The following is a 26,905-nucleotide window of genomic DNA, read 5'->3' as shown; positions in this document are numbered from 1 at the left end:
ACATGGTTAAGAGCGCTTGGCGCCAGCCTGGTGAAATCCCTGTAGTAACCAGCGTCTAGGATCACTTTGCATTCACCAAAATATCTCCCCTTCAGTCTCAGGCGGGGGGAGAGGGGGGGCAGGGACTAGGCCTTCAAAGGCGATGGGGGCGGGAGGGAGAGAGAAGAGAGTCGCATTTTCCGCGAACCCAAACGCTTGGCCCCTCTAGTGATTCTATGGGTCAGTTTGGTTATAGTTCTCAGCTAGTTGTGGCAGACAGAGAGAAAGCGATTGCAGCTCCTTCCTCCGGCCCCTGCTAGAAATCCGTGATTCCGTGCCATGCATCCCCTCTCCCGGCCATCACAACCTGAACATCACAATGAGGATGAGGCTAATAAGAACAATCAAAATAAGCAAATCCTGTTCTGCAAAACTGGTGCATTAAAAGTTTCCAGAAATCCAGGAGCGCTTTAAAAGCAACCCCCATGAGTGCTCCAGTGACCGAAAGGGCGTTTGCACGACGTTGGCTGGTTGTGTATCTGAAGGGTGTATATATACACATCTATCTGTGTGTGTATAGATATCTGGGGCGGGGGGTGTATTTGTATATACATTTCCGTGTGTGCATGCAGAGAAATAAGTACACCCTACACACATCCAAGGAATGATCCGCACATACACACCGGAGACAATTGTGGGTTTGGGGTTGGGTTTTTAAAAGTTTCGGTGCAGAACTGCGTCCTTAACCCCCTTGGAGTAACGTCGCCTATAAATCCACCACCCCTGCTAGGGAAACCAAACGTAGCGGCGGAAAGAAAGAATTTTATTTATATTTGTCCACGTAGACCCTCCCTCTGCAGACCCCCCCCCCATCTACTAGGCACCGAAAACGTTTGTGGATTATGATTTCCAATCGCAACGTCTTGCTAATGGGGGACAAACTTCCGCCAGCGATGAGTGACCTCCCAGACGGAGCCCCCCGGAGACTGCTATTATGAAGGGATGCTGCGCTAATCTCGGATCAAAAGCAGGAAGGTGCGAACTCCCTTTGTCTCTCCTCGGCCGCCTCATTCCCCCTCCTGTGTGTGATAAATCTACACTGGCGCCGACCGCGCGCTGGATGATTAATTTGCAAGCAAACAAAAGGGACCCGGTGGCCAGCCATCTTAGTTAAATATTGGCCAGCGCCTCCAGCTCCTTGTTAGCCCCTTTCCTTGCCAGGAAAGCAACAGGGGCGAGCTCCCGCACCCCAGCCAGGGGCGGTGCGCCAGGCCAGGGAAGGGGAGCCGGGCCAGGAAGGTTGGGAACCTGGCCTGATCCGAAGCAGAGCAGATACCGTGGCGAGATAAGGCTGGCTTCTCCCGGCCTGGTTGGAAGCCCCGGGAACGAGGCATGTGAGACGCTATCTTGCTCTTCAAAGAGGCGCTGAGATGTTTTCTGTCTCTCGGAGGAGGCCCCCCTCTAATCTTTTAACACAAGGGCTGCGATAGCGAAGGCCGCAATAAAATAAATAAATACCCCGGCGGTACCTGCCCTGTCCCCTCTGACCCTGAGCCGCTCAAACGTCCACAAGCCCCTCGGCTCCCGTCGGTTTCATTCACGAGACCTTTGCCTTAGCTCCGCTCGCCTCAGGCTTCTCCTGCTCTTGTCATACGCGCTGAAGAGGCTGCGGCCTTGGGGTCCCTTGTTCAGCGCCCCCTTTCAGCGCGAATAACCCCTTCTGAGTCCGCCTCCGCGTGGGCGCCAGTTACTGCGCGCTCCGCGGGCACAGGTTGGATATTTGTGTGCCTAGATGCTGCAGGAGAGTGTGCACTTGTGCCTGTGTGCGTGCACTGTGCGCGCGCGCCCGCTCGCACTAGGTAGATGTAGAGTTGTGTGCGCATTGTGTCTGCGCGCGCACTGCGCCTGGGGGCACGATATATGCGGATAGTTGTGCATGTGCGTTATGTATGTGTGTACTAAGTAGGTGTGTGTATATATGTGTGTGTGTATCACTGCTCCATATAGGTGTGCATTATGTATGCGGATCTCTGTATGAGTTTGGCTGCCTGCCTCCATGTATATTTGCATCATGGGTACAGGGTGTCCATGCGTGTGTATTTGCATATGTGCGGATGCACGACGTATACACGCATGTGTGTCTGTTGAGATGTCTGTGTGCACTATGTGCCCGGTGTGTATTATGCCGCCGTATGCCTGTGTAAGTCCCTTTGGGTGTGGAGTCTGTGTTTGGCTATGTGCGTATTTCTAAGTGGGTGCGAGTCTGTCTGTGCATTGCGCATCTTTTCTTGAGATGTTTATTTGGGGGCATCTCTGCATGCGTTTACCGCGCGAGCACCTGTAGGTGGGCGTGAAGCTGTGCTTGTGTGTTTGTGCAACGGAGGGGCGGGAGGGGGGTGTGTGTCCGTGCACCTGGGCATGTGTGTGTGTGTGGAACTGTGTGTGTGCCCATGTGCATGGCGCTGCTGCCTTTCGTTCCACCCCACCTCCTCCCGCCCCCCGGGGCCCTGGCTCATGTCTGAGGCGCTTTGAAGGAGCCAGAGCCTTGGTGGCCGACCGCTGTTGATCTGAAATAAAACGGAGTGGGCGAGTTTGCTTTGGCACGTTTGCTGTAAATATTCTCGTCCGCACGTGTGAGGTCTGGCGAGCCACGATTACACGCTCATTCCTACTTAAACTTTCACCCCCATTCGCCGGCCCTTTCACTCCAGCAGAAGGTGTCACTAAATAGGAAGCGGTGTTGACACAACCGCATCCTCGCGTCTTATTGAAGGGCTCAGTCCTAATTAAGTAGGTTCCTTACAGGGGGGGAGAGTTAGTCAATATGCTCAGACTAAATAAACTTTTACGGGGACGGGGGAATTGCTCGCGCTCTCTTGCTCCTGTCAAGACCTTATTTTAGTGGCCAGCCCAATTCAACACTCAATTGAAGCCAAAACTTTCCGGCCGGGGGTCTCTAAAGTTAGACCCCCCCAAACCCAGCACCTTTAAAACCCCAGCCACTTCGACGGAAGATGCCTAAATATGGGGTTTCGGAGCCGGTCTGGAAGCCCCCAGGTCTCAGAATGGCGCTCTGGGGCTCTTAGGGGGTTGCTGTTTGGTTGGCAGAATTGTCTTATCTGCTTAGAATGTCACACTTGCAAGAAAAGCACAAGCTGGAGGCTTCCACTTGAAACCGACCAAGAGCCCCTCAATGCACCATCCCTTGCGTTCCTGGAGGTGCCGGAGAGTTTGCTTGAACTTTATCGTATCCTGAGTTGAAAGGGAGTCAGATTAGGCCCAGCCAGCAGCGGCTAAAATCCAAAGGGAACATGCAAGACCAGGGGAGGCTGCTCGGTGACTCAGATGAGGACTAGAGCATGTCCACTGAATAGAGCGATTTGTCAAACCCTTCTCCAGCCGCGGGGGGAGGGGGGGTGCGATTACTTCCCATTCCCACGGAAGGACAGGCCAGCCCTTCGACCAGCTTCCCGGGGTAGTGGAGCCGCGCCGAGGGATTATGGCACAAGGAGAGCACCTCACTTCTGAGCGATGGGTGGCCCGGGGTCTGACCAGGCTCCTTTCATTTACACAAATGTATTAGAAGAAATCAGCGACATGGTCTTTCTCTGTTTTGTAGCTTCCTTCCTCCCAGGCCCTCTCCCTGGTGGCTCACAAGACCTGGGACCCGTGTCACCCTTCAAGCCAGCATCCCAGGCCTTGAGCAGCCTTGACTTACTCAAGGTGCTTTCCGTTTGGCCCGGTGTAAAAACCATAAAAAGCGACGTAGCTTTCCTGTAACGCACATTTACATGGCCTCTGACAGGGGCTTTGAATTATTGATCAGGGCAATTTAGTGCCACAGTCAGATGCGTGTGTGGGGTGTGCACAGAAGCAGAGATAGTCAGCCGTGTCTAGCTAGGGGCTGCACGGCGTGATGTTTAGCCCACAGACCCGCTTTGGCGCCAGTTGGTTTAGACTCTCCATAGGGCACACAAGCAATCCCTACCGATTCCTTGGGGGGGTTGGTTTTTTACTCCCCAGTTTTTGCTAATATGTTGCTGAACGCGCTCACCCCTTTCTAATGGTCATCTTTCCTTCACCGGCGGCGATGAGGTAGAAACTAGGAGCAGCTAACGCTGTGGATTAGGTTAAAAAGAAAAGACACACACACACGTACGTCTTCTCAGGAAGTTGAGCTAATTGTCGGTTCCTATTTTCGAGCAGATCTGTCTTTTCAATGCCTGCTCTGCCTCTGTGTGTGTGTGTGTGTGAGAGAGAGAGAGAGAATGTTTTATTCAATTACTTTAACACACACACACAATGAAGAGAATGGAGGGTTCCTGTAACAGGAATCCGCTAGTATGCAAGATGCTACATAACCCCCCTCCCTGCACACACACTTTTCTTGTATACCCTGTATAACAAGGCACTCGAGACTACACAGTAAAGACACTGGTTTTATCTGCCTTGACCATCAATCGCGTTCTTTTTTAGCCCAGCCCCAGCCCCGAAGACTCGTTCCCCTCTCCCCCAACCCCCTCCCTGGATGGGCTGGTACAGCTGAAGGTGCGCGCTCGAGCATGGCGGTGGGTTCGGATGCGGCGCATTCTGCCGCAGTCCGCAGAAGGGGGCTGCAGAGGGGAGCAATGGTTAGTGATCGTCAGAGTAAAACGGACAAACCGGCGCTTCCAAACAGTCATATGCACCCCAGAGAGTCAGCCTCTGTCTCGGCAGCAGCACTGCCTGCAAGAGCAAACCCAAGCAGGGGGAGCTGATCCTTTGGCAGCTGAACTGATACATCTTGCTTTTGTTTTTAAGCATTTTCTTCAAGATGCCATGAAGCCACCAGGCAATCGATTGCTACCTAGGGTTTGTTTTTTTTTGTTCCCTTTCCCGGAGGGGAGGGGGGAGAGGGACATCTGTAGCAGAAGAGCATGGCAAATCTAATAGCGGCTATAGTCAATAGGGAAATGACAGGCCGAAGAAGAACTGGCTTCTTCCAATCTGCTGAACTAACCCTCGCCATAGAGCAGCGGACACGTTTTCTCAATTTAAGCCGGGTATCCATTACTATTTTCCTTACTGGGTTTCAATTAAAGAGACAAAAACCATGCACTGAGGGCAGGAGATAAATGAAAGGGAAGACGAAGCTGCGGGCAAGTCCCTTTCTCCTCGCTGGGTTTGTTACCAAATACGAGCGATTTGCTTCCCCAAACAGAATAAACCAACAGGGCTGCCTGCCAGGAAAGGGGGAACCCGTTTGCAAACCTGTCCTGAGGACTGGAAGGCGCTTGGAGGGGGGGGGGGGAGACGCTGCTACCACACCACAGTGCAAGGCCTGGTAAAACGCAGGCGCCTTCATTGCCAGAGAATGAGACAGCTTCATTAATCCCAGAGAACTATAACCCCCGCGCCTAAGTATTGCAACTTTCTTTCTGTCTTGATTCCACCATATCTACACATGGTTCGCTCGGGTTAGATCAACAGTTGGATTGCACTGAGATATATCAATAAGTAATTCAGAAGAAACAAGGGTCTGCCTCACTGTTCACCAGAGGGACGGGCTAGTTGTTTCCCGTTCCTTGTAATGCTCCTTAATCTGTTTGATAGGAGCAGTTAAAACCCCAGAAGCCCTGAACTTTAAAAAAAAAGAATCTCGGTACTTAGGGTATCTCTGCATTTAAAAAGCTGTAGGTTCTTTACTAATAGAAAACCGAGCGGTGGTTCTTTTTTCAAGGCAGCCCTTTAAACTGTATATGTTTTCAAAGCACTCCTGTAATTGAAGATCTAAGATTTACAGTATCGCTACACAAACCAGAAAGCCTGGTGTAGAACAGATAGATTCAGAGCCCGAGAGCTGTCTTTAATTAAGCATATGACTTCCAGAGTCCCAGTATCAAAGGAGTTTTCCCCCCTGAAATCATTAAAAATGTATTTAGATTGCCCGTATACGATGTACATAAACTGCACACTATTAAAAACAAAACAAAAAAAACTTTGATCAATTTCCACTAAACTACTTGAGCTGCTCCCCCGCTCAAAAATAAAGAAATGAGACATATGCGCTATACTTGTCATACTCTGTTCTAATATTTATATCAGTGTAAAGTGCTCACAGTTAGTAAATAGGAATTATTCTGCTCTTAACTCTTTCTTAGGTTATTTGAACCAGGGGGTGAACAGAAAGCATATCATTTACAATTCTACTTTCAGTTATACTCAACCCTGAAAAAAAAAACCCTAAAATATGACTATATATTGGCAAGAGATGGGGTGGGGGAAAAACAGACTTCTAATTTGTAAATCCTACCAATCTCTTTGGGGAGGGAATCCGAGAATTGATCAAATCTTCACTTTAGAAAGTTTAGTGTCAGATGAATTCTGTTCCCCTTTGACAGCACATCAGCAATGTGCATTTTAAAGGCAAAGTGCATGGAAAGCGGCATGGTACAATGTGCCAGGATTGGGAAGAGCTTTTCTCCACCACCTTACTCGCATTCAGTGGAGTAGCAGCATCGGGGAATGTTTAAGATAGAGACACACATTGTTCCCCATCCCATCACTGGGAAACACGACAAACTTCTTTGGTAGCACCGACTTCTCCGCGATGTAAAACTCACGCAGCCCAGCCACACACGGATCAGACCGGTAGTGTCACAAATATAGACCATCCCAACAGAAATCAGTGGGGTTTCTGTGAGATTTGTTACGTCAGGACATTATCACGACGACATGCTGCGTGACAGCCACTTCAGGGAGCTGAATTTTTGCGCAGACAGTTCCCACCACTTTTACTGCGCGCTTTGCCCGTTCCAACCCTACTCTTTCGCCGCTGGAATGGGACAAATTCATCCAGTTGGATAATCTGGCCAGAGCAGCTGCCGCCCAAGACGTGTGCCATTCATTGTCAGAGGAATAAGTTTTATACGGCATCACAGAAAAATGACCGTGGCAGGTTCTGTCTCTCCTCGGAGTCTGTTCAACCTTTCCTTGATATTGGTACCCCGTTAGTTTAAAATCATTCCGAAACCCCACATCTTAAAGAACAATTCGACTTGATCACAGCTAAGGTTTGGTGGTGGCGGTGGTTGAAAAACAAAACAAACAAACAAACAAAAACATCACCGAGGCAACCTCCGCCACAACCCATTCAATGGATAAGCAAAGTAAGAGGGGTTTAAATTTGTATCCTGGGAATTGGAAAGGATCTCCCTCTTTTTAGATGGCTGATGGGCAGGTGTGTGTTAAATATGTGTTTCCTTGGAACAAATTTTGGAAAGAATTGGCCAAAATGCATACAAGTGTGGAAAAATGCAAGGTAATTAGGAGGGAAAAGAGGAATATTGATTACAGAAGGGAGTGGGGAGGGGAGAGGAGGAGGAAGAAAGAGTAAAAAAATCTATATAGTTAAAAAACACCTTTAATTCACCATTTTAAACGGCTCTCTAATTTCCTTCTGGCTGCAGAAAGGACATGTTTTACATCTGCTCTTGCTCCTTGCTTTTCAGCTGATAAAAATTATTTAAAAGTAGCCGGTTAGCCTAAAAACGCCCCAGCACCCCACCCGTGTCTCTCTTCCTTCAGCAAGTTGCAGGCCCATTAGTGTGCCTGGGGTAATTACTGTTCTGTTAAGGGTCAGTGGAATAAGCAGAGTCGGTTCCTGCCACGGAGTTTTTGCAGCAGGGGTGTAGTGAAAATTTATTAAACACAGATGAGTCAGGAGTTTACAATTAAAGTCCATTGGCGCAGAATACAGTCATCCTGCCATTGCAGGTGTAAATAGTGTTTTCTTAAAGGAGTCAAGCTTGCATGTGATCACTACTTTGTACAAACCTGTGACTGTAGTGATCTGAAGGGGGAAAGTTACCGATTTAGGAAGTAGGGTTGTTTTTTTAAAATTGGTTCAGTAAAACATGATGCTGTAGCCACCCTCACACAAATAGCATTGCCTAAATTCTTTATGAAATCTAATCGCACTGGAGATTTGTATGCTCCATTGTGTCGTCCCCGCTTTGAACACACACACACACACACACTTTCCTGGTATACTCCTTGCATCTGACTGCATTAGCACGTCGGAAGGTTTCTGAGTTCATCTGGCTCCAAATCTATAGTTCATCATTACAGCCCATCAGCGAGCATGATCGATACACGCTGCCTCTGGCCCACCCCTCGAAATAATCCTGGTTGCCTATGCTCTAGCCAGGCATTACAGCTCCACTCCGTGTTCTGGGGTTCCCTGACCTGTGGCAAGCTGGGAACCCTTTCCATTCTGTTCATCACCTGGGGAAAGGAAACTTCGTGATGTTCGCACGCCTTTTGGAAAGACTCCCAAAGGCATGTGGGTAATAAATGAACGGAGCTTTGGACGTGACCTTCCAGATAAGGAAAGGTAAAATACTTTTTCCATAGTACTGAAAAGTAAAGAATGTGCCTAGAGATTATCTAGTTGTTATCTCATTCATACAGGGATGACATTATTATTATAGCAATAGACATGTGTGTAACATATCAGACAGGTAGGTCACCGCTAGATATTAAGGTTACATTTATAAATAATTGAAAAGAGGCTAATAAATTATCAATAGGTGTTTTATTTAAATGCCATTAGGACAAGTGTCAATCCTGAGGCAAAAAAAAAATCATTTTAATTTCAGGTACAAACTGGGATTTTAGCGATTTTAAGGAGTGTAGCAGCATTCGATGCAAAATGCACGTGTCTCATCTTCCTATGTAACAGGTTGTGTATTGCAGCTGGTGGATAAAGTGTGTGTACTTGTGTTTTTCCCATTCACACAAAGTAGAGAGGCTCTATTCTGAGCACGGTACGTTGAGAAACGTTGTGTTTGCAGATTGGAAAAAGCCTCCCCCAGAACTTAAGTGGGAAGAGCAGAACATGCACAAACATCTAAACAAGATCCAAACAGTACAAAGAGACGGAAAATCCAGAGAAGCCACATAAAAGAAAAGTTAAGTAGGAAGTGGTGTAAAAGCGGTGTCATTTATTTTGCCTTCCCTTACAGATGTTCTGCATAAAGCCCTATCTTAACGAGGGGGAGTGAATGAACGCTGGGTGAACCTGGAGCCGAGCGCGCAGGCAGAAGCCCTGTGCAGCCAGAAGACCCTGTGCGAGGGGCTTCCCTGTGTTTAACCTCTTGCTTCACCACCTCCAGTGACTGCAGCAGCTCTGCTTATTCTCCGGAGGGCTTGCGGGGCCAATCGATCCCCTGGGATTGCACATCTCTGGCCACTTGATGGCGCCCCAATGGCCCTCACCGTATGTCTCCCTGCAAGAAGGAAAAGTGTTTTCCTTACCTGAACGGATCCTTCTCGGTGACAACGGTTAGGCTGGGGAGAGAAAAGATTTATAATTAACCAGCTCTTGGCAGAATTGCGGGGGGGGGGGGATTGCTAATTCGTATGCACGCTGCTTGCTCCAATTGGGCAAAGGCCAGTCATGGGGCACCGCTCATCCTAAGGAATTGCCATAAACTGTCTATTAGAAGTGACAGACAGGCGTTAATGCACCGCAACCGTGCGCGCGGTGCTGGATGGCAGCTCTTCCCCCACTCCCCTGGCTGCCTCGGGCAAAATAATTATTCGACGCATTTCAGAGTTGGGGGGCGGGGCTGGGTGTGTCGGGGGAAGATCAGGAAGCCAGAGCAGAGTCAAAGATTTGAAGTTAGCTGCAGAGTTGGGCAGGAATGGTTTAACATCGCCTAGGGGGTAATGCCTTTTGTGATAAGAGTGCCCACTCAAAGAAGTGTCTGGGAGTGAAAAGAAACGGAGGATTATTGATAAAAGAATTGATCTAAAAAGGCCGATCTCTTTCTTGCTTTGGTGGCCGAACTGGACAAGGAGACAGGAGACCCGCTTATTCTTTTAAAGGGGTACAAAGGAGGACAAGTGTGCTGTCAGATACACACGAATATTTCGTGTGTGTGTGTATGTGTGTATGTGTAATCCTACTAGCAACAAAAACATTACAATGACCTCGAACAACCAACAACAATAATCAAACAAAAACTGAAGTCCCTTCCTGTGCTTATTTTTTCAGACAGTTCAGTCAAATCCCAGGTCATGAAATCTCTCCAGTTATCAGGATCAGTTAAAAAAAAAACCCAACAACCCAGTGACTTCCAACAGCAGATGAAATCAAGGGATGACACGAACAGACTTTTAGCTCGGACAGGTGTTTACTGGTGTATACTTAGCAGAATCATTCCCCTCGCAATACCGAGACTAATTAGATCCTATAGAAAACCTCTAGACACTAACGGGAACGAAAGGAGAGAATGTCTGAGTCTCGATTAGCCTTGAGTCTGTTAGAACCTTATTAAGAAAAATCGCTACAATCAAACAAACTCTGCCTCGTGGTTCGCCTGTTACATTTCAGCTACTCCTCCTTCGCCGGCGACCCAGTGCGGCTGGGGGGAGGGCGAGAGTAAAAATGAACCGGTGTCCATTTGTTTAATGATATTTTAGCCCAACTGACCGGATCTGGAGGCAGCATGAAAGCCTTCGTTTACAAAAGCCGTCCAGTGCAATTTTTCCATCTCCTGCCTGGGAGAATTGTATTACATTTCCATTGTAAGGGCTTTAAAAATACATTATCGGTTTTATTTGTTCCTCCTGCTTTTGCAAGTATATTTAAAAGACCCTTTTTATCTGCCACCTCCTTCCCCAACTCTTTTTTTAATTATTATTTAAAAAACCCTTTAATTTTATGCGATCGATGGCCGAGGTCATTTGGTGCATAATTAGGTCAATAAAATCAATGCTTATTCTTCGGATGGGCTGAAAGCTAATAAATTCCTTTTCTATATTCCCTCCCGCCGATTGCTTAAAATCTACCGCCCCACCCAAAGCTAATACAGAAATAAAGCGATACACCGCTTAGTAGAGAAGTCTCATAAAATACCCCGTCGCTGCGCGTTCATGCACCTACACGTTGATAAATCACTATCATCGGAAGAATCAACCAGCCTGCCAGCTCAAAGCTTTTCTCTTTTTATGTCGCTTCGGGGTTCCTTCCCCCCTGTACCCCCACCCCATTGTTTTTAAAATGTGGAACGTTTTACAGCAAATCCAGAGATGCGCAAAGGGGCTGGCTCCCTCTGCCCAGAGAACTGCATCTCCCTTGCGTCCCTTCTGTGCTCATCTGAAGCCTCCTAAAAGCCATGTCTTGTGAACTGCGAAGGGGACGCGGGGAGGGGGAACTGGAGAAATCCTATTAAAATTTGGAAAGCGAAGCTCTCCGCGCATAAACCCCCGACCCACATGGAGCAACAGGAGTGTGTGGGTGCGGGGGAGGGTCCTAATCAGATCAGTACAGAGGGGGCTACACATCCGAACAAAGGTTCACTAGTCCCCAGTGGGCTCCAGCCCTTGGCCAGACACTGCAGATTAATTGGGCACTGTCGAAAGGAGGGAGGTGGGATTCCAGTTAATTAGTCCCGAAGTGAATCAAACGAAACATTCTAGGAACTGTCTCCGGGTACCGGGTTGTTAGTGGGGATTTGGGGATCAGCTTTTGTGCCGGACAAATTGGATGCGAGTAGCGTGCGGCTGCCTTACACGCTAGTTTTGTGAACTGGCGACGGCTCTAGTCCATGGGAAAATTTAAAGCGGAGCCTGCGCTGTCACGGAGCCTCATTATCTCATGTCTGAGCCCATCTTCCGGGGACACCACTTAATCCGCCGCGGCGCAGACATCGGCACCGGGCCCTGCTGCTAACAGCGCGGTGTCCTGCAAACCCCAGCACAGGGTGGCGAGTTTCCGTTAAAGTGCCGCCTGAAACCTCTCGAACTCAATGGCAGGCAGGGAACGAACTCATCTTTTTAAATCAGCATCAGATGTTTTGTTCACCCTAAACTATCTGTTCCAGGAGTGATGTCGGGGATATTCTATCGCCCGCATCATGTAGGAAGCCGGCGGTCACACGGGTCCCTTCTGGCCTGGGGATCTATGAATCTAAACCCCGCTGAAGTAGAGGGGATCGTGGCAGTGACTGCAGTGGGTTTAGGGTCAGCCCCCCATCCGAAGTGCAGTTTTACTCAGGTAAACAGGAACTTTCCTTGAGTAAAAACAGGTAATAAAGGCTAATAACCAGCAACCCTTCAGGTCCTCTGACTAGTCAAATCAACCTTCAAAGTAGGCTCGGTTGGGTTTTTAAAGTTTCCCACATGACCTGATCCCCTCATCGTTATTTGCAAAGTGGGAGGCTCCTTTTTCAAAATAGGGTTTCTCTCTCTCTGGCGCCTTTCCAGTCCCAAGAAAGGAAGAGCAGGCTCATGTCCTGCTTTTAAGGCGCGCTCTGGCTATATTGTCCAGACAAAAGGCCACCCTGAAACTCCACTCGGGCCACAGAAAGGTGCACGCCCCCTTTCCGGAACCCAACAGGTGCCGAGCACCAGGGTAGTCGCTTCATACGCCAAAGTGCAATTCAAGAGCTCACATTTGAACTTCTCTGGGACAAATTCTGCAGCCCCTTTTCCCGCTCGCCTCCCAGTGACCGCACCCAGAGTTTGCCCTGCAGGGTTCAGGGCAGCTGGTTTTCACGGGCTGGGGAGAACCCACCGGGGGGGGGGGGGCGGATTCTCATGCGGAGTTTTTCTAACCCCTCCGATTTTGTCCCTCAGAATAAGAGTTTGTGATTCCGCTGTGCGGAGCTTTGAGCTGACAAAGGGGGAAAGAAAGAATCAAATCAATCACCTAAGCTGATCAGTGGTTTGGAGAAAAAAAAATAGGTAACCCGGGGAAAAAAATTAAAAGTTCCCAACCTCACCTCGCTCTCGGGCCTGTAATTAAAACAAAAATTCCCTTCGGGGGGTTCGCCATCTATAAAAACAATTTGTGGGTGAGGTCCTCGCATGGGTCTTATTTGGAAGGAAATTGCACGAACTGCACATTTCTATGTCGATCTGGAGGGACAGATCCATAGCACGTGGGTATGTCCGCACCCACCTGCCTGTCTCTGTCGGCCCGGCCGAAGGAGCTAGAGAAATGGTGTATTTAGATTTCCACGAATTTCCAGGCGCTCCCCCGCCCCCGACCCGTTTCTCAGGGAAGTGATTGTTTCCAAGGTCGCAATTAGCCACTGGAGTGGACGCGATCTGAAAGGAGCCAGTCCACGTCTGCTGCTCCGGACGCCACCGGCACGATGGCAGGGAGGCTGCATCTTCACGTAGACTGGATCATAGCTCATTGAAGACAGCTTGGAGGGCGGGGGCGTCTTTTGCGGCGTCTGATGAAATAGAGTTTCTTAAAAAGTTAGTGGCAGATTTTATGGGGTTTATATTTTCTGAGGTCTCTGCTGGAGCGAGAGCGATCCTCTCACTCAGCTATTAGTGCAGCGGTAGGATTTGAGGGTAAGGTTGGGGGTCCTGCCAGCCAAACCCCGTTGTAGGATCAGATGTTGGTGTATGACGGGGGACCCCGTTCTCCAAGGAGACTTGGGCTATTCCTGGCTGATGAGAGATTAGGGTTTAGAACATGATTGTAGGACTGGAGGAGACCCAAGCAAGCAGCGTCCCGGGATCTTTCATTCCAGAGGCGCGGCCCTAGCCCCGGGTGTTCACAAAGCACGGGGGGCTGGCCCGCGCTGAAGCGGGTTAAGGAGGGAATTTGCAGCGCTAATTAATTTGTCTTTTACCCGCCTGGCTGCCTTGGAGTAGCAACATCCCTTTGCGGCGCAGGGCGCTGCCCCGACTCCCCCTTGAGCGGACACCCCTCAAGTTCGCCAGCTGGCTGCGAGCTTCTGCCCACGCAGGGCTGGGCTTACCCCCCCTCCCCGGTAGCTCCCCATCCCCCCGAGCCCTCTTTTGTCGCGCACGTGAAAGGCGGGTGTTTTTTTGTTTCCCACGTCAAAAGATCCGTCCAGCCTCGAAGGTGTGTTTAAAAAAAAAACACCCCACCCACCCGCGACCGTGTTTTACCACCAGGCGCAAGTGTCGTCTCACTTCTGTGCGGGCTACTTCGCAACTCCAGGACACACCCCACTGCCGCAGGACGTAGCCGTTTTAACCGCAGGGTATTGTGTCGCCTGCCGCCCCCCCATGCCCAGGGGCAAGGTCAGGCCGATCGCTCTAAGGAAACTTTTGGACACGTAGCAAATTCCGCACCGCTTCTCCTCTCCCCCCCCGCAACCCCCCAGGGCGGTTCTGCCCCCGAGGGGTGCTGCGAAGCCCCGCTGCTTGGACGTGAACCGCTGGCCCTTGGAGACCTGAGAGGAGAAACGGCTGCGCAGGACTGTTGCACTGCGCCACATTCCTTTTGTTGTAACATCCACACGCGTCGAGGCAGGAACCGCGAGGAGACAGCGCAGCCCCGTTCGAAATAGGGCGCAGCCCTTCAAAATACCAACGCAGCCCACCTGCCAGCTGCGCTTTAGAGATTAGACCTAGAAACGTACAGACGGGGCGAGTTTCTCTTGACCCATTTTATTCTGTGACTCCCCCTACGCCAGCCCAGTTACTCAACGGAAGCCAATACTTCGGTTTGCTTAAAAAACCCAAACAACCGGTTAATAAGCAACGTCCCTCTCCTCCTCCCCCCCCCCATTAAAACATTTTTAGTTAGGCGTACAAGATCCCTCACATTTTCTGCAGACCACAAAGGAGAACATGTGGTATGTGGGGAGATACTCTACGCTGGCCCAAAAAGACAGGACAGAAAGCAAAACAGAGCAAAGCAAAACAGAGCGAACAAGCAAGCAAGAATACATACAGAAAGAAAAAGAATCAAGCGACGCGAGACTAGGAAAATTCACAACGTCCATCTCTGTAGCTCGAAGTAAAGGGGATAAGATCGGTTAGCAGGGCTGTAGTGAGTTGTAAAGTTGCTTCTCGGGAAGTATTCCTGATGTATTACTTAACATGCCTATATAGTTATCTGTCTCAGCATTAATGCGTCCATTAAATCACTATTGAGCAGCGGCAACCTATTCCCAGAGTACTTGGTCGCCTGGGAATATGGTTTCTAAACAGGATCAAACATCTGATGCTGACAAGTTATGAGATAAGTTATAATTAATTAGGGTTTGCTACATCCACAGAATGGTTACTTTGGGGAAGATCTGGCCAGGAAGGATTTCAGCTTGTAGGTAGGATTCATAATGTTGAGTTAAAAAATAAATAAATCAAAAGGTGGCCTAGAAGAATTGAAAACCTGTAGCTTTCAGAACGCAGTCAAGATTAAAGCAATTCTTGATAGGAAACTCTGCCCAGTCTCGTAATGAAAACCATGGGGACATTTGGATTGATCAAGGAGCAACAGCTTCTCGAGAGAACTGCTACAAACAAAAACCCTCTCACGTGTAGGAAGAGCTCTCTAAGGGGGTAGGGTCCAGTCGGGGGCTACGAGGGGGTCGAATGGAAAGTGAGAAAAACCAAGAGCATCGCAGGCAGATAGGCACAGCTGGTCAAACGCTGCACTTTTAAAAAAAAATTCTCTGAAATTTCCAAACGATTTTCCAACACTTTGATAGGGGAAAAATGCAATTTTTTCCCTGGCAAAAAATTGACTTCATGGCAAAAAAAAATTAAGTCAAATGCAATTTTATTACCCAGAAGCCCCAGTTTTTTAAAATGCATTTTAGCAACGTATTTCACATTTTTCAAAGACCATCCCCCCCCATTTCGATTCCCCTCCTATAAAAAGACCCCCTTGCAGTTGTTTCCCCCCAAAATGTGTCGAATTGTTTCATGGAGGAAAAAAGTGACTTTAAAAACAGAGTTTTCCTACAGGCTCTGCTGCTGGGCTGCCTGTCTGGCTCCCCTCCCCGTTAATGAGCCTATTCCGACTACACCAGGCACGTCTCCTCCATCCCCTCACTGTCCTGCTGCTGCCGCCGTCTCCAGCAAACAAGTGGATTTGTGTGTGAGCTGGAATTGCCTTTATTTGCTCTGCTTTAACAAACAGCTGAGGGGGATTTACTTTAAGGCACGCTGTAAAAACCAATACCCGGCGGTGGGGGGGTTCGTCTGAAGGGCAAAGCGATTGTTGGGTTTATTTGCTTGCTCTCTGTCATAAAGGCGAGCTGCTCCTCAGGTGCGGAGGCGCTGGGAGGGTGGAATGCCAGGGCAGATTTACACCTGGCCCTACCGCTCACATTGACAAGTCTTACAGCCTACAGAAATGACCACTGGTGCCAGGCAGTCTGGGGAAAGCCAGCAGGTGAACTTTTTTTTCAAAAAGCACCACACCAAATGGAAAGAGATCACTTAAACTGATAGCCACACAGACACCTCAGCCTCACCCCCGCCCTGCGAACAGGGAGACAAACATCACCATTGACCCCTCCAAGGGCCTGGGCCGTGCTTCCTTGCTAATGACAGGCTCTCAGACAGCACCCTTGATGCGCATGCAGCCTCCCAGCCACACCTGTGTGGAGGCAGCCAGAAGAATCTGTCTGGATAGCTGGCCCCTACAGCCCAGTTTGCCACCCCCTCTGCTTCCCCATCCCTTTAATATCACACCTTGCTGACAGACGCTATCCAGATGCCTCAGGAATCCAGCCTGGCAGAAGCTCCATCTTCAGCAGCGGAGAGGAGGAAGACCATGTTCCCTTCTTCCAAGGACCTGTTGCCAGCTTCTGGTGCCTGCTGAAAACTGACCTCAGGCCAGTCCTTGAGTGTGGAGCCAGGGCCACTCAGCCAGTGCTTCCAACACACCCAGGCTCTCTCCAGCCATTCAGATGAAGAGGGTTGCTGAGGGTCAGCAGATGCATGAAGGTCTAGAGAAAAAGCAAGTTTCAACAGTTGGCAACTTCATACAAAAAAGTCTTGGGAAGGAGGGAAACAGCCCCGCAGGAAGGGACCTGAAATCACCCAGACACCTTTTAGCGATTGAGGGTGACCAGAGTATCCAAACTGGGTATCTAAATGTAGGCACTAAGGCTTAGACCCTCATCTGGGCCTAATTCTGTATTTAGGCACCTAAATAATTGTCCTGATTGTCAGAGGTTCTGAACAGCTGCAGCTCCCACTGAAATGACTGGGAGCTTCTGGGTGCTCAGCACCTCTGAAAATCAGGCCCTTATTTAGATACCAAAATTCAGATATAAGGGCTTTCTATGTGGCACCTATATTTGAAGGCTTTAGCCTTGGGAGTAGGCCAGAGTGGCTAAAAAAGGATTTTTCTGTAGCACATTAAAAGTAAAGAACTATGTGGTTAATTTAGATTTACACAATTATTGTGTGTTAATTAAGGGTTAGGCCCTTCTTCCAGGATGGAATTGGCCTGTGCAGAGAGTGAGCAAAAGGCCTCTATCTAACCTAGGGATGTAAGTGAGGTAAAGACCTTGGGTATAGGCTTTTTGCTGGCCATCCATGCAGAAGTTAATTTCACCTCTCAGTTTTCCTGGAGATGCAGGTTGTTTGGGATGAATGAATTGGGGTGTTTGAGTGATGGTTTGGAAGATGTTCCCCCTGATTGCTAGTTGCATTGGGAATATACTGTAGCAGGCCTGTGGTTTTTATGTTCCAATCCATGGGCCTACACAGTTCTCACATTTTGTTAGATTTGTTTGATATAAGTTTTGCAACATGCTCAGGGCCTGGGTTAGACACAGTGAACACCTTTGATGAGATAAATGCCCAGAAACTGCCGCTAACACACTTATTGGAAGTGAGCTGCAGTGTAGCAGATAAGCATCTATTTTATAATCAGCAAAATGAAAGCTTTGGATCGGCCGTTGGGACTGAATTTGCATACAATTAATACTCTATTAATTAAACACATTTTAAGGGAGGTAGCTGTATAGGCTCCGGGGAAAGAGAGCATTCTGAAATACTGTTAAAATGTGCCTTTGCCAGGCGATATACATTGCGCATCGATTGGTAATGAGATGGATGAATACACCTGCCATACAATAAGAGACTAGACTGATGCAGGGAGGGAAGCTGCAGTTGGTGCTGAATGAGACAGCCTGCATGTTAAGCACAGTTTCTTGCACAGGGCACGTTCTCCCAGTGCCCTACACTGCATGTCATTTTCCAGGCTACATTAAAGGCCTTGCTTTTGACTTTTAAAGACCTACAAGGCTTGGCTCCTGGCTCTCTGAGGTCAATTCTCTTCTTGTGCACTGAGATCACCTGAAGCTTCTGAGCTGACAGCTTCTTTCTGCTATAAAGAGGTAGGTGCCTACAGCAACCTTTGCTCAGTGAGAGGCCCTTAGCTAAACACCTCACGGTTCTCCTTGGTTTACCAACACCCAGATTTGGTTCCATTCAGGGCATGCTGTAAGACCCATTTGTCCTCCAAGATGCATCTTGATGGTGGGGTGGGATGTTTAAGAGCAGGGACGAAGCTGGGTTGGGAGATGTTATTAGGATTGGGAGGATACTGTCCGGTGTCTGTGTGTTTCTCCTGGTATGATGTGTGGGTGTAAGCCTGTTTGGATACCCTGTTTTTATATTGTATTAAAATCTGCTATTCTACTGAGGACCTGTGATATAGGAACAATGGACCAATCTGAATAGATCAGTGAGACCTACTGAGGTCAATGGAAAGACTCCCATCAAGTTGAGCAGGCTTTGAGTTGAGCCGTAAACACATACCTAGCAAAAGGCTTGGAGATTAGCACTCAGCAAAGTAATAGAAGATGAAATTTTAAATATCCTCACAAGGTCACCTTGAAGTGGAAGGGAGGAAAAAACAAGCCCATGTACATTACAGCTTATCTGCAATGCTAGATGATGTGGTGGCTACCAATTTTAGAAGGAAAAGTTATGCAACAAATTGATTCTTTGTATCTTTCACCACAAGGGCTAGTTTTCCTTGGGGAATATGTATGTATGAAATAAACACAGGCGCACATGCACATCCACACACATCACTCAGAAGTTTCCTGAGAAAACGAGTGACAGCCAAATTGTCGGGTAGCCTTTCACTTCTTTTTTCAAATTTCTCTGCAGTTTTGCCCTGAGAACAGGTGTCTTTCACGCCTAGCACATATTTCACTTGGCTGAGTGTTAACAGTGAAATTAAAGCCTTTCCCTTGACCTAGGAATTTTGATGGGAGATGTAAGAGCATCTCATTCAGGAGGGCGTGTTATATCTTTCCACAGAAACATCCATCACTTCTTCATAAAAAAAGAGAGCGAGAGGGAGACTAATAAAGCATACCCCATGCCTATTATTACTCAGTGAATTCAAAGGTGTCTCATTTTTAATAGGCCCTTATCAATCATGCATGTGTCTTGTCGTCTATCATCCTCCTCGATGACATCTTCCTCGATGTGAAAGGATCATGAGTGATGCTGCTAAATGGGGAGTGAGGCAGAGAGAGAGAGAAAAGGGAGGAGGATTGTAGCTTTTCATTGCAATGGGTGAAATTATGGCTCATTCTAGGTAGCTGCACAGGGCAGTGAGTGGCATAAAACAGCCGCTTATTCCTCTCTGTGGGCTACCTGCAGCACAGGGTAGGATAGATGTCTCCATGAGGCCATTACTTCCTTTCCAGTGCAGGTGGGTGGGGACAGGGCAGTGAGTGGAGCATTGACTTTGCCGCCCCCTCTCCCCCGCCAGCATGCCAACCAGTATAACTGAGCGAGCATGGAAGAGGAAGTAATCCACACTAGAGGAAGGGCCGGCACAGATTATTTCCTTCCAGAACAAGGGAGGAACGAGGGCAGCAATTGTGACTCAACCACAATTTGGAACCTGCTCTTCTCACAGGCCAGTGCAACTACATGCTGCGCCTTACTGGGGGCTTGTGGTAAATCCACAATGGTGCCCTCAGTAAGGCCAGAAAACGGTCGTCTCACAGATGAGCTGTCTTTTCTGTCTTGATGTTAGAAGATGGGCTGGAACCTCAGCTGCTGTAAGTCACTGGAGCTCAACGGAAGTCAGTGGAGCCATGATTTCCACCAACTGGAGATCTGGCCTTTACGGGTATGTCTACACTACAATATCACACTCTTGGCTGGCCCAAGTCAGCCAATTTAGGCTCACAGGGCTCGGGCTGTAAAACTCCATTGTAGTTGTTTGAGCTCAGACTGGAGCCTGAGTCTGGGACCCTTGCACAGGCTCCAGCCTGAATGTCCACACTGCAATTTTATAGCCCTGCAAGCCTGGGTCAGCTAACATGGGCTAGCCACAAGCGTTTTATTGCAGTGTAGACGTACCCAGAATCTACTACATTACAAACCAGACTAACAGTGCTGATAGTCACAGATTTGTGAACGTTCTACTGTTCCTCGGTGGTTGGAATTAACGTAGCGTCAATGTAGCGTTGTCTCAAATCCATTTGTAACGGCTGTAAAAGGCATCAGCTGATTTTGGCATTTTAGCAGTAAATCTTTCGCTTTCCCCAGAAAGGATTTTCATTATAAAATTAACTGTCTGTTTCCTATCACATGGTGTTATGCAAAACTAACATATATAGCAATTACTGAATAGGGCACCTTTCATTTGAGTGCCTTGGAGGGGGCTTGGAAGCCTAGAGGAATTTTGACTCAGGGCGTCTAGTGAGGTAGACAAGGATTGTCATGCCCATTACACTTGTGACTAAACTGAGGCACGACAAAGTCAAATCCCCCTTTATCATAACCACTCCTTTTGGGGCCTCATTTTCTGTGTGCTCGACCTGAGCCTCGTTCAGGGTGCTGAGCAGCCACAGTTCATGCAAAGGTCAATGGGATCGGCAAGTACTCAGCACCACTGAAAATCAGGACCATGGGAAGACCCCATGGCAGTGACGGGTACAGAGCCCCGGAGTCCTGGTGCTCATGTGGGCCACGTTTTAACTTTTCACTATAGAAACATTGCTCGGAACAAATGTGGAAGTAAGTAAACATGGATCATCTAATATCACCTACCGGAGAGGGGATATGTATGCAGTCTGTTAGGGGTCCGAGTGAAATATTCCTAGTTGATTTTATAGGATGCTCAATATCTGGATTTGCCTTGAGACAATGTTGTTGCATTAGACAAAAAATGAGAAGATATTTAACTATATTACAAGCAAGAACCACAGGGAAAAATCTACTAGATCACAAAGGTGTAAGGGGAGAATCAAATATAAAAGGAAGAAATTTCAGAGAAGACATATGATGATTGCTATTATGGGGCCTCAGTGTGCTAGGCACTGTACCAACAGATAGCAAGAGAGAATTCCAGCCCTCAAAGATATTACAATCTAAATAGACAAGACAAAAATTGTGGTAGGGGAAACTGAGGCACGGAGAGCAGAAGTTTCTTGCCAAGGGCACACAACAGGTCAGTGACTGAGCCAGGAATAGAACGCAGCTCTCATGAGACTCAGTTAAATGCTCAATCTACTTGGCCATGCTACCATTTCTTTGATTTGGTCATAAATAGAGCTGGTTAGGAAACGGTTTTCCTATCCCAAATTGTGACACAAAATTTTCTGTGAACGAAAAATCTGAAAAAAAAGCTGAAGTTTATCAAAACAGCCATTTTGATTACTTCAAATAAATTCTGCTTCCATTTTCACCATTTTTAATTTTTCAAAAAATAATTTAGATTTCAAAAATGAAAAAATTATTTTGAAAAAAAAAATTGCCCAGAAAACCTTTAACAAAACGTTTGAACCATTTTGAAACATTTTTCCCAACATTTTTTTGAGTAAAGAAGATGTGCCACAAAACCAGCCCTTTCCCATAGAAAATTTTGGTTCCAGTGAAATACTTTCTGTTGAAAAATTACCGACTAGCTCTATTCAGAATGAGGGGTGGTGTTTGCTATTGAGCAAGGTTGTCCACCACCCTTGACTTTTCATAACTCTATATACTCCACTTTTTGCACTCCCTAAGCCTCCCTCCCTACCCCCCCCCCCGACTTTGCAGGATACAGTATAAACACATAATTTTCTATATACTGACAGAACTTGGCCTCCCCCTTGAATTTTTCTGAAATGATGCCCCTGCTCAGAATGTTAGAGGATGAGGCTAAATATCTATCCCAGGATTACTCTTTACGAGTAATGAAAGTGAAAAACGACAAAACGTAGAGGCTATGGAACAACGTAAAAGCTGCAATTGCAGTAAAACACCAGGATCATATTGCATTTCTTTTGAGAGTTCCAAAGGTTTTAAAGAATGAAATAACTGCTATCCACAAAAATTAATGGGGCCAGATCCTCACTTGCATAAATCAGCATAATTGCATGGAAGTCAACAAAGCTATACTGATTTCCATTAGCTGAGGATCTGGTCCCTCACATTTGTCTTTAATTACAGGTACAATATCAGTGGATTGTTGTATCCCCCTTAGAAAACTGGCTAAGGGTGATCTCAGACTGGTGAAACATGCTTCACTAGCAGAAAAAATAGAAGGTAATTTTATAATAATGTAGTAAATGAACCTTGATGAGCATAATATAATAGGGACAAAAGAATGTGGGTAAATCATGCCTCCCTTATCCGTATGAATTCTTTGAAAGAGTTAATAAAATGGCAGGAGAAGGAGAACCAGAGAATATAATTTATGGAGAGGTTCAAAGGGCTTTTGATAAAGTCCTTCACTAGAGTCTCTGAAGGAAATTTTACAATCATGGGGTTGGGAGATAAAGTGCTGTCATAGATTAAAAACTTGGTGAGACAGAAACCAGAGTGTAGGAAATAAATGGCAAATGGCCAGTATGGAAATAATTTGCGAGACGTGTCCCCAAGTTTTTGGAAAGTGCTTAACAGGGGGATGCTTCTGTAATTAGGGTTGGGGAATAATAAATTATAACAATAATGAATACTATAATGATGATGCCTAAACCAGCACCCATTGAAATAGAAATAAGTTCGCTATTGACATCAATGTGAGTAGGACCAGGTCCATATAGCATGGGTGGTGATTTACAAAGGATGGAAAGTATGACCTAGTATAGTGTTTCTCAAAGTTTTCAGGTGGGAGACTCCTTATTTAAAATAAAAAATTGTTACGGCCCCCTTACATTTACTATGAAAGTATGAGTAAACAATATCAATGATGATGATAAATTATGCAGAGTTATATCTGTGTTGAGAAATTGGCGGGGAACCCGTGACCTGGAAGGGTAAAGGTGGGTGGAGACTGGAGGAGTGTGATTTTCTCTGCTTTAGACTATGATGAAATTTTCAATGACTCACACTTCTCTGACTGCCTCTCATGACCTCTTCCTCACCCTGGGGGTTGCGACCCACTGGTTGAGAAACATTGATCTGGAAGAAATGTTTGAGTAATTAAGTGAAATATTTTGCTGATGACTTACTTAGGTAAGTCAAGACTAGGGAGAATTGTGATGAACTCCAGAGGGACCTAAGAAAACAACACAACGGGGCAACTTACTAGCAGATCAAATTATTCGGCATGGACAAATGCAAGTTAGCATACACTGGAAGGAGACTTCTAAAGACCTAATGTAGCTGGATGAATCATAAAGCCATGGTAACTTCTTAAGAAAAAGGAGGAGGCAGCACTTCATTGAAGATGGGCAGCAGCAGACAAAACATCAAATGAAGGCCTCAGATATTAAGTAGGGTTGGGCCTTGCCAAATACTTGGCTGGGAGACCTTCATTCAGAGAACAGCTATGTTCTGGAGGAAGTGATGAAGGGAACTTATCTGGTAACAATCTGCCCTGAGTGAGTACTAACCGAATTCCCCAACATGCTAGGAGATGCTATGGTTCTGAGGAGACCATATTTAAGATAAGGCAAACCCCAAATCCTGACCATTTGTGGACATCAAAGATCTCATGGCATTTTTCACAAAAGCAGGAGCAGTGTTCAAAGAGAAGGGGCAATGATGAAATTTCCTTTTCACTGGTGGCGGTCAGCCCCACCACCGCTTATTGTTAAACCGTCATTGCCAGGAATACCCTTTATCTCCAGATACGGCTTTCCTTCAGCTGAATGCCTCCCCCTGCACACATACACCAAACTCAGCAAAGAGACCCTTTCACATTAACCTGGTTTTGTGTTTCCGAAGCAGATCCACAGCTGCTATGGTTTCAGTCCATTGAAAACAGACCAGGAGTTGGCAGTACTAATTCTTGTGGCTTCCCCACTTTCCAAACCATTCCTCTTCCTTTGGTTGAAGTCAGTGTAATGTAATTGGAGTTAAAGGCTGACAAACTCCTGGTTACATTCTTTCTGTTGTGTTTGCATCTCACACTGAAGAAGGGCATCTGACCCAGCAGAAGGATGAGAGAGGAAGCCTTTGAGGAACTGAAACTGAATGTGTTACCTTGGGCCTGATGGATCGCCTGCATTACTAGTATTGTGCTACTATCTGAGAGACCTGGGGCCTGATTCACATCTCCATTACTCCAGTTTTACACCAAAGTAAATCCGTTAATTTCACAGGAGTTACAGCCGTGCACAACTGGAGAAACGTAGTGGCAAATCAGACCCCTAATTTTTAGTGTACATTTCAAACAGCCTCTAGTCAAGACCAATGATCAGTCTAACACTTAAACAGGAATCGATGGAATCTATACACATTGAGGGCACAACACTGCAAGATGCTGCCCTGCCTCAACTCAACCGATTTTGGTGGGATTCAAAAGCATTTGGCCCTTGAACGCACTGAGTCCTGGTCAAGGAAACTATTGCACGGATATTGCCTGCCCGGATATTGACTGCTTCCCATGCTGGTGTGTGTGTGTGTGTGCGCGCGCACCCACAAGGACCACATAATCTTGGCCAGTCCAAACATAATGTGAGACTCCTGGAGCAGGAAGTGGATGATGCTGGGAGCTGCTAGTGAGAGCAGATGCATTTGGGTAATTTCCAAACAAAAGCCATTGCACCGTGCGATGAAGACAGAGGTCTACATAAAACCTGATAAAGGTTATGTGGCTGGTGTGCTGAGACCACAACCTAGCATGCTGATCAACACTGTCTCACTGTTTCTTTGTACTCCACACTCTGTCTCTATCCATCTGTTGTCTACCTTGCGGCGGAGACTGTCTGTCTGTTTGTACAGCACCTAGCACAACAGGGTGTGCGTGTCCATGACTAGGGCTCTGAGGCGCTACTGTAACACAAAGATAAAAGTAAAAATACTGCAGTACTTGCCCCTTTGCTAAACACCTCACCTAAGACGTTGCAATCTACCAGTTCAAGTGCTCACTCAAACACCAAGAGGAGCCGGCGTGTATGGAATCAACATATCTGACACACATTGTAAGCTCCAGGCCTGTGTTTTGTTGTTTGCAAAATCTTACTACCCTAATGTGGGAAAAGCTCCTAAAGCCACTTGGTTCAGCTCAATCTCAGTCTTGCGTTGGACTTGACTTGGAAAATCTCAGAAAAATAGTACCAAAGGAAAGGGCCTTTGCAAGGAGGAAATCTTGCCCCTCCTGCATTGTGTCAGAGGGTCCTCAGTGGTGGGATCAGTGTGGTTTCTCGCGGCACGGAGTGGAAAGGTTCTGTGGGGTGGAACACTGACAAATACAGAGCTTGAATCCATCTAGCACACCTGTGCATTAGTATTTCTAAAATAGACATCAGGATTATAAAAATGTGCTTAGCAGTGAGACTTTATTGAATACTTGTAAATTGCTGAACACGTTAATCTCACCTATAACATCTGTGTAAGGTACTATTTAAACATTTGTATTCTAAGACTCTGTGACTGTGCAAATCAGCAGGCAGGAGGGAGACATTAATTAGAGTACAGCTCTGATCTCCAACAGAAGCTGTTCGGTCCTGCCCCACAAGCAAGGCACACTGACACCAGATGAACTGTTGTGGAACATCAAAGAGGACAAAAGACTTTGCTGATTAATCTGCCCCTCCCCCCATGACGAGGAGTAGCGCAAGTGAATTCCTTCCATCAGCTGAGTTTTCAGTTCAAAGTGCAAGGGGAGGATATCTTGAGATTTTAAATCATTTTGGTATGAATACTAGCTTGCGGGTAGAGGTTAGCCATCAGCTAAATTTGTGGCTCAAAGTGCAAGGGGGGGAAGGGAACAAAAAGCCCTAACAAGGAGGAAGTGTGCCTTTATGTACTGGGACTCTGAGAGGCAAGGATTACCAAGCATAAACAAAAGATCCCCAGTGCTTAGTCTGGGTTAGCCCTAAAGGACATACAGAGCTTGCTTATTATAGAAGCTTTTACTTTGACATTTATGATTGGAACTCATTTGTGTGTATCTATGTTGACCTTTTTAAATCTTGTAAATAACTCTCGTTTCCATTTCCTGGATAATACATCTTTAGCTAGTTTATTACAGGACTGGCTACAAGCGTTGTCTTTGGTGTGAGATCTAAGGTGCAATTGACCTGGGGTAAGTGACTGGTCCTTTGGGACTAGGAGTAACCTGAACAGTGCTGTGATTTTGGGTGTAAGGGACATCCGTGAGAGAGATCAGAGCACCCAAGGGAACTGTCTGTGACTCCATGTTTTGGCTGGTATAATAAGGAGTTTAAATTTGATGGTTGATGGGTGAAATCTAAGTATAGCACTAACAACCGATTTGGAGTTTGTGCCCTGTTTCCTAACAATCCTCCCATGAGGTTGGTACTCATGCTCTGGACAGCTTGACAGGGAGTTATACTGGCATAGTTATAGCGGTATAATTATACCACTATATATCTGCTGGCCAACCTCCCTGTATTGAAAAGTTCTAAGACACCATAGCCTCTAGTCCTAGCACTGTGGGTTGTGTCTTAGACGTAAAATGAAGGCCATAAAGTCTTTCAAAATACACATGCCATTTATAACAGTATTTACACACTCAGTGTGATATGATCTAGATTTCTGCAAAAAAAAGATTTATTTTCATGTCCAGTTTTTCCCCCCCTTCAGTAAAGCTTTTAACCAAGAATATGATCTCAATTTGCAAAATCCTTGAGTTGTTGATTTTTAAGCAGAACACTTTTTCTTGGTTAGAGCCTCTCACTGCTCAAAAAACAAAACAATTATATTTCGGTGTGTAAATTTCAGATCTAATTGGAATGTGCTTTATGATTCATTTCAGTTTGCCAACACTTTTACT

The 26,905-nt window shown here is 46.8% G+C and overlaps 1 protein-coding gene and 1 long non-coding RNA gene across 2 annotated transcripts in view; one reads left to right on the top strand and one right to left on the bottom strand.

Moving 5' to 3' along the window:
- Positions 1 to 26,905, bottom strand: part of TBX3 (T-box transcription factor 3) — a 117,012-nt gene that overhangs the window by 15,094 nt on the left and 75,013 nt on the right. Inside the window, exon 2 of the mRNA XM_039504878.1 lies at positions 16,441 to 16,697. The gene's annotated coding sequence lies outside the window, so the exon portion shown is untranslated. The remainder of the gene's footprint in view (positions 1 to 16,440; positions 16,698 to 26,905) is intronic.
- LOC120386065 lies at positions 7,985 to 10,111 on the top strand. The gene is made up of 2 exons (XR_005589507.1): positions 7,985 to 8,353; positions 8,985 to 10,111. It is a non-coding gene; the product is annotated as an uncharacterized LOC120386065 (long non-coding RNA).

Source organism: Mauremys reevesii, linkage group 18 (genome assembly GCF_016161935.1).
Source record: "Mauremys reevesii isolate NIE-2019 linkage group 18, ASM1616193v1, whole genome shotgun sequence".
NCBI classification, from domain to species: Eukaryota; Metazoa; Chordata; order Testudines; family Geoemydidae; genus Mauremys; species Mauremys reevesii.
This window is presented reverse-complemented; position numbering and strand designations above follow the sequence as displayed.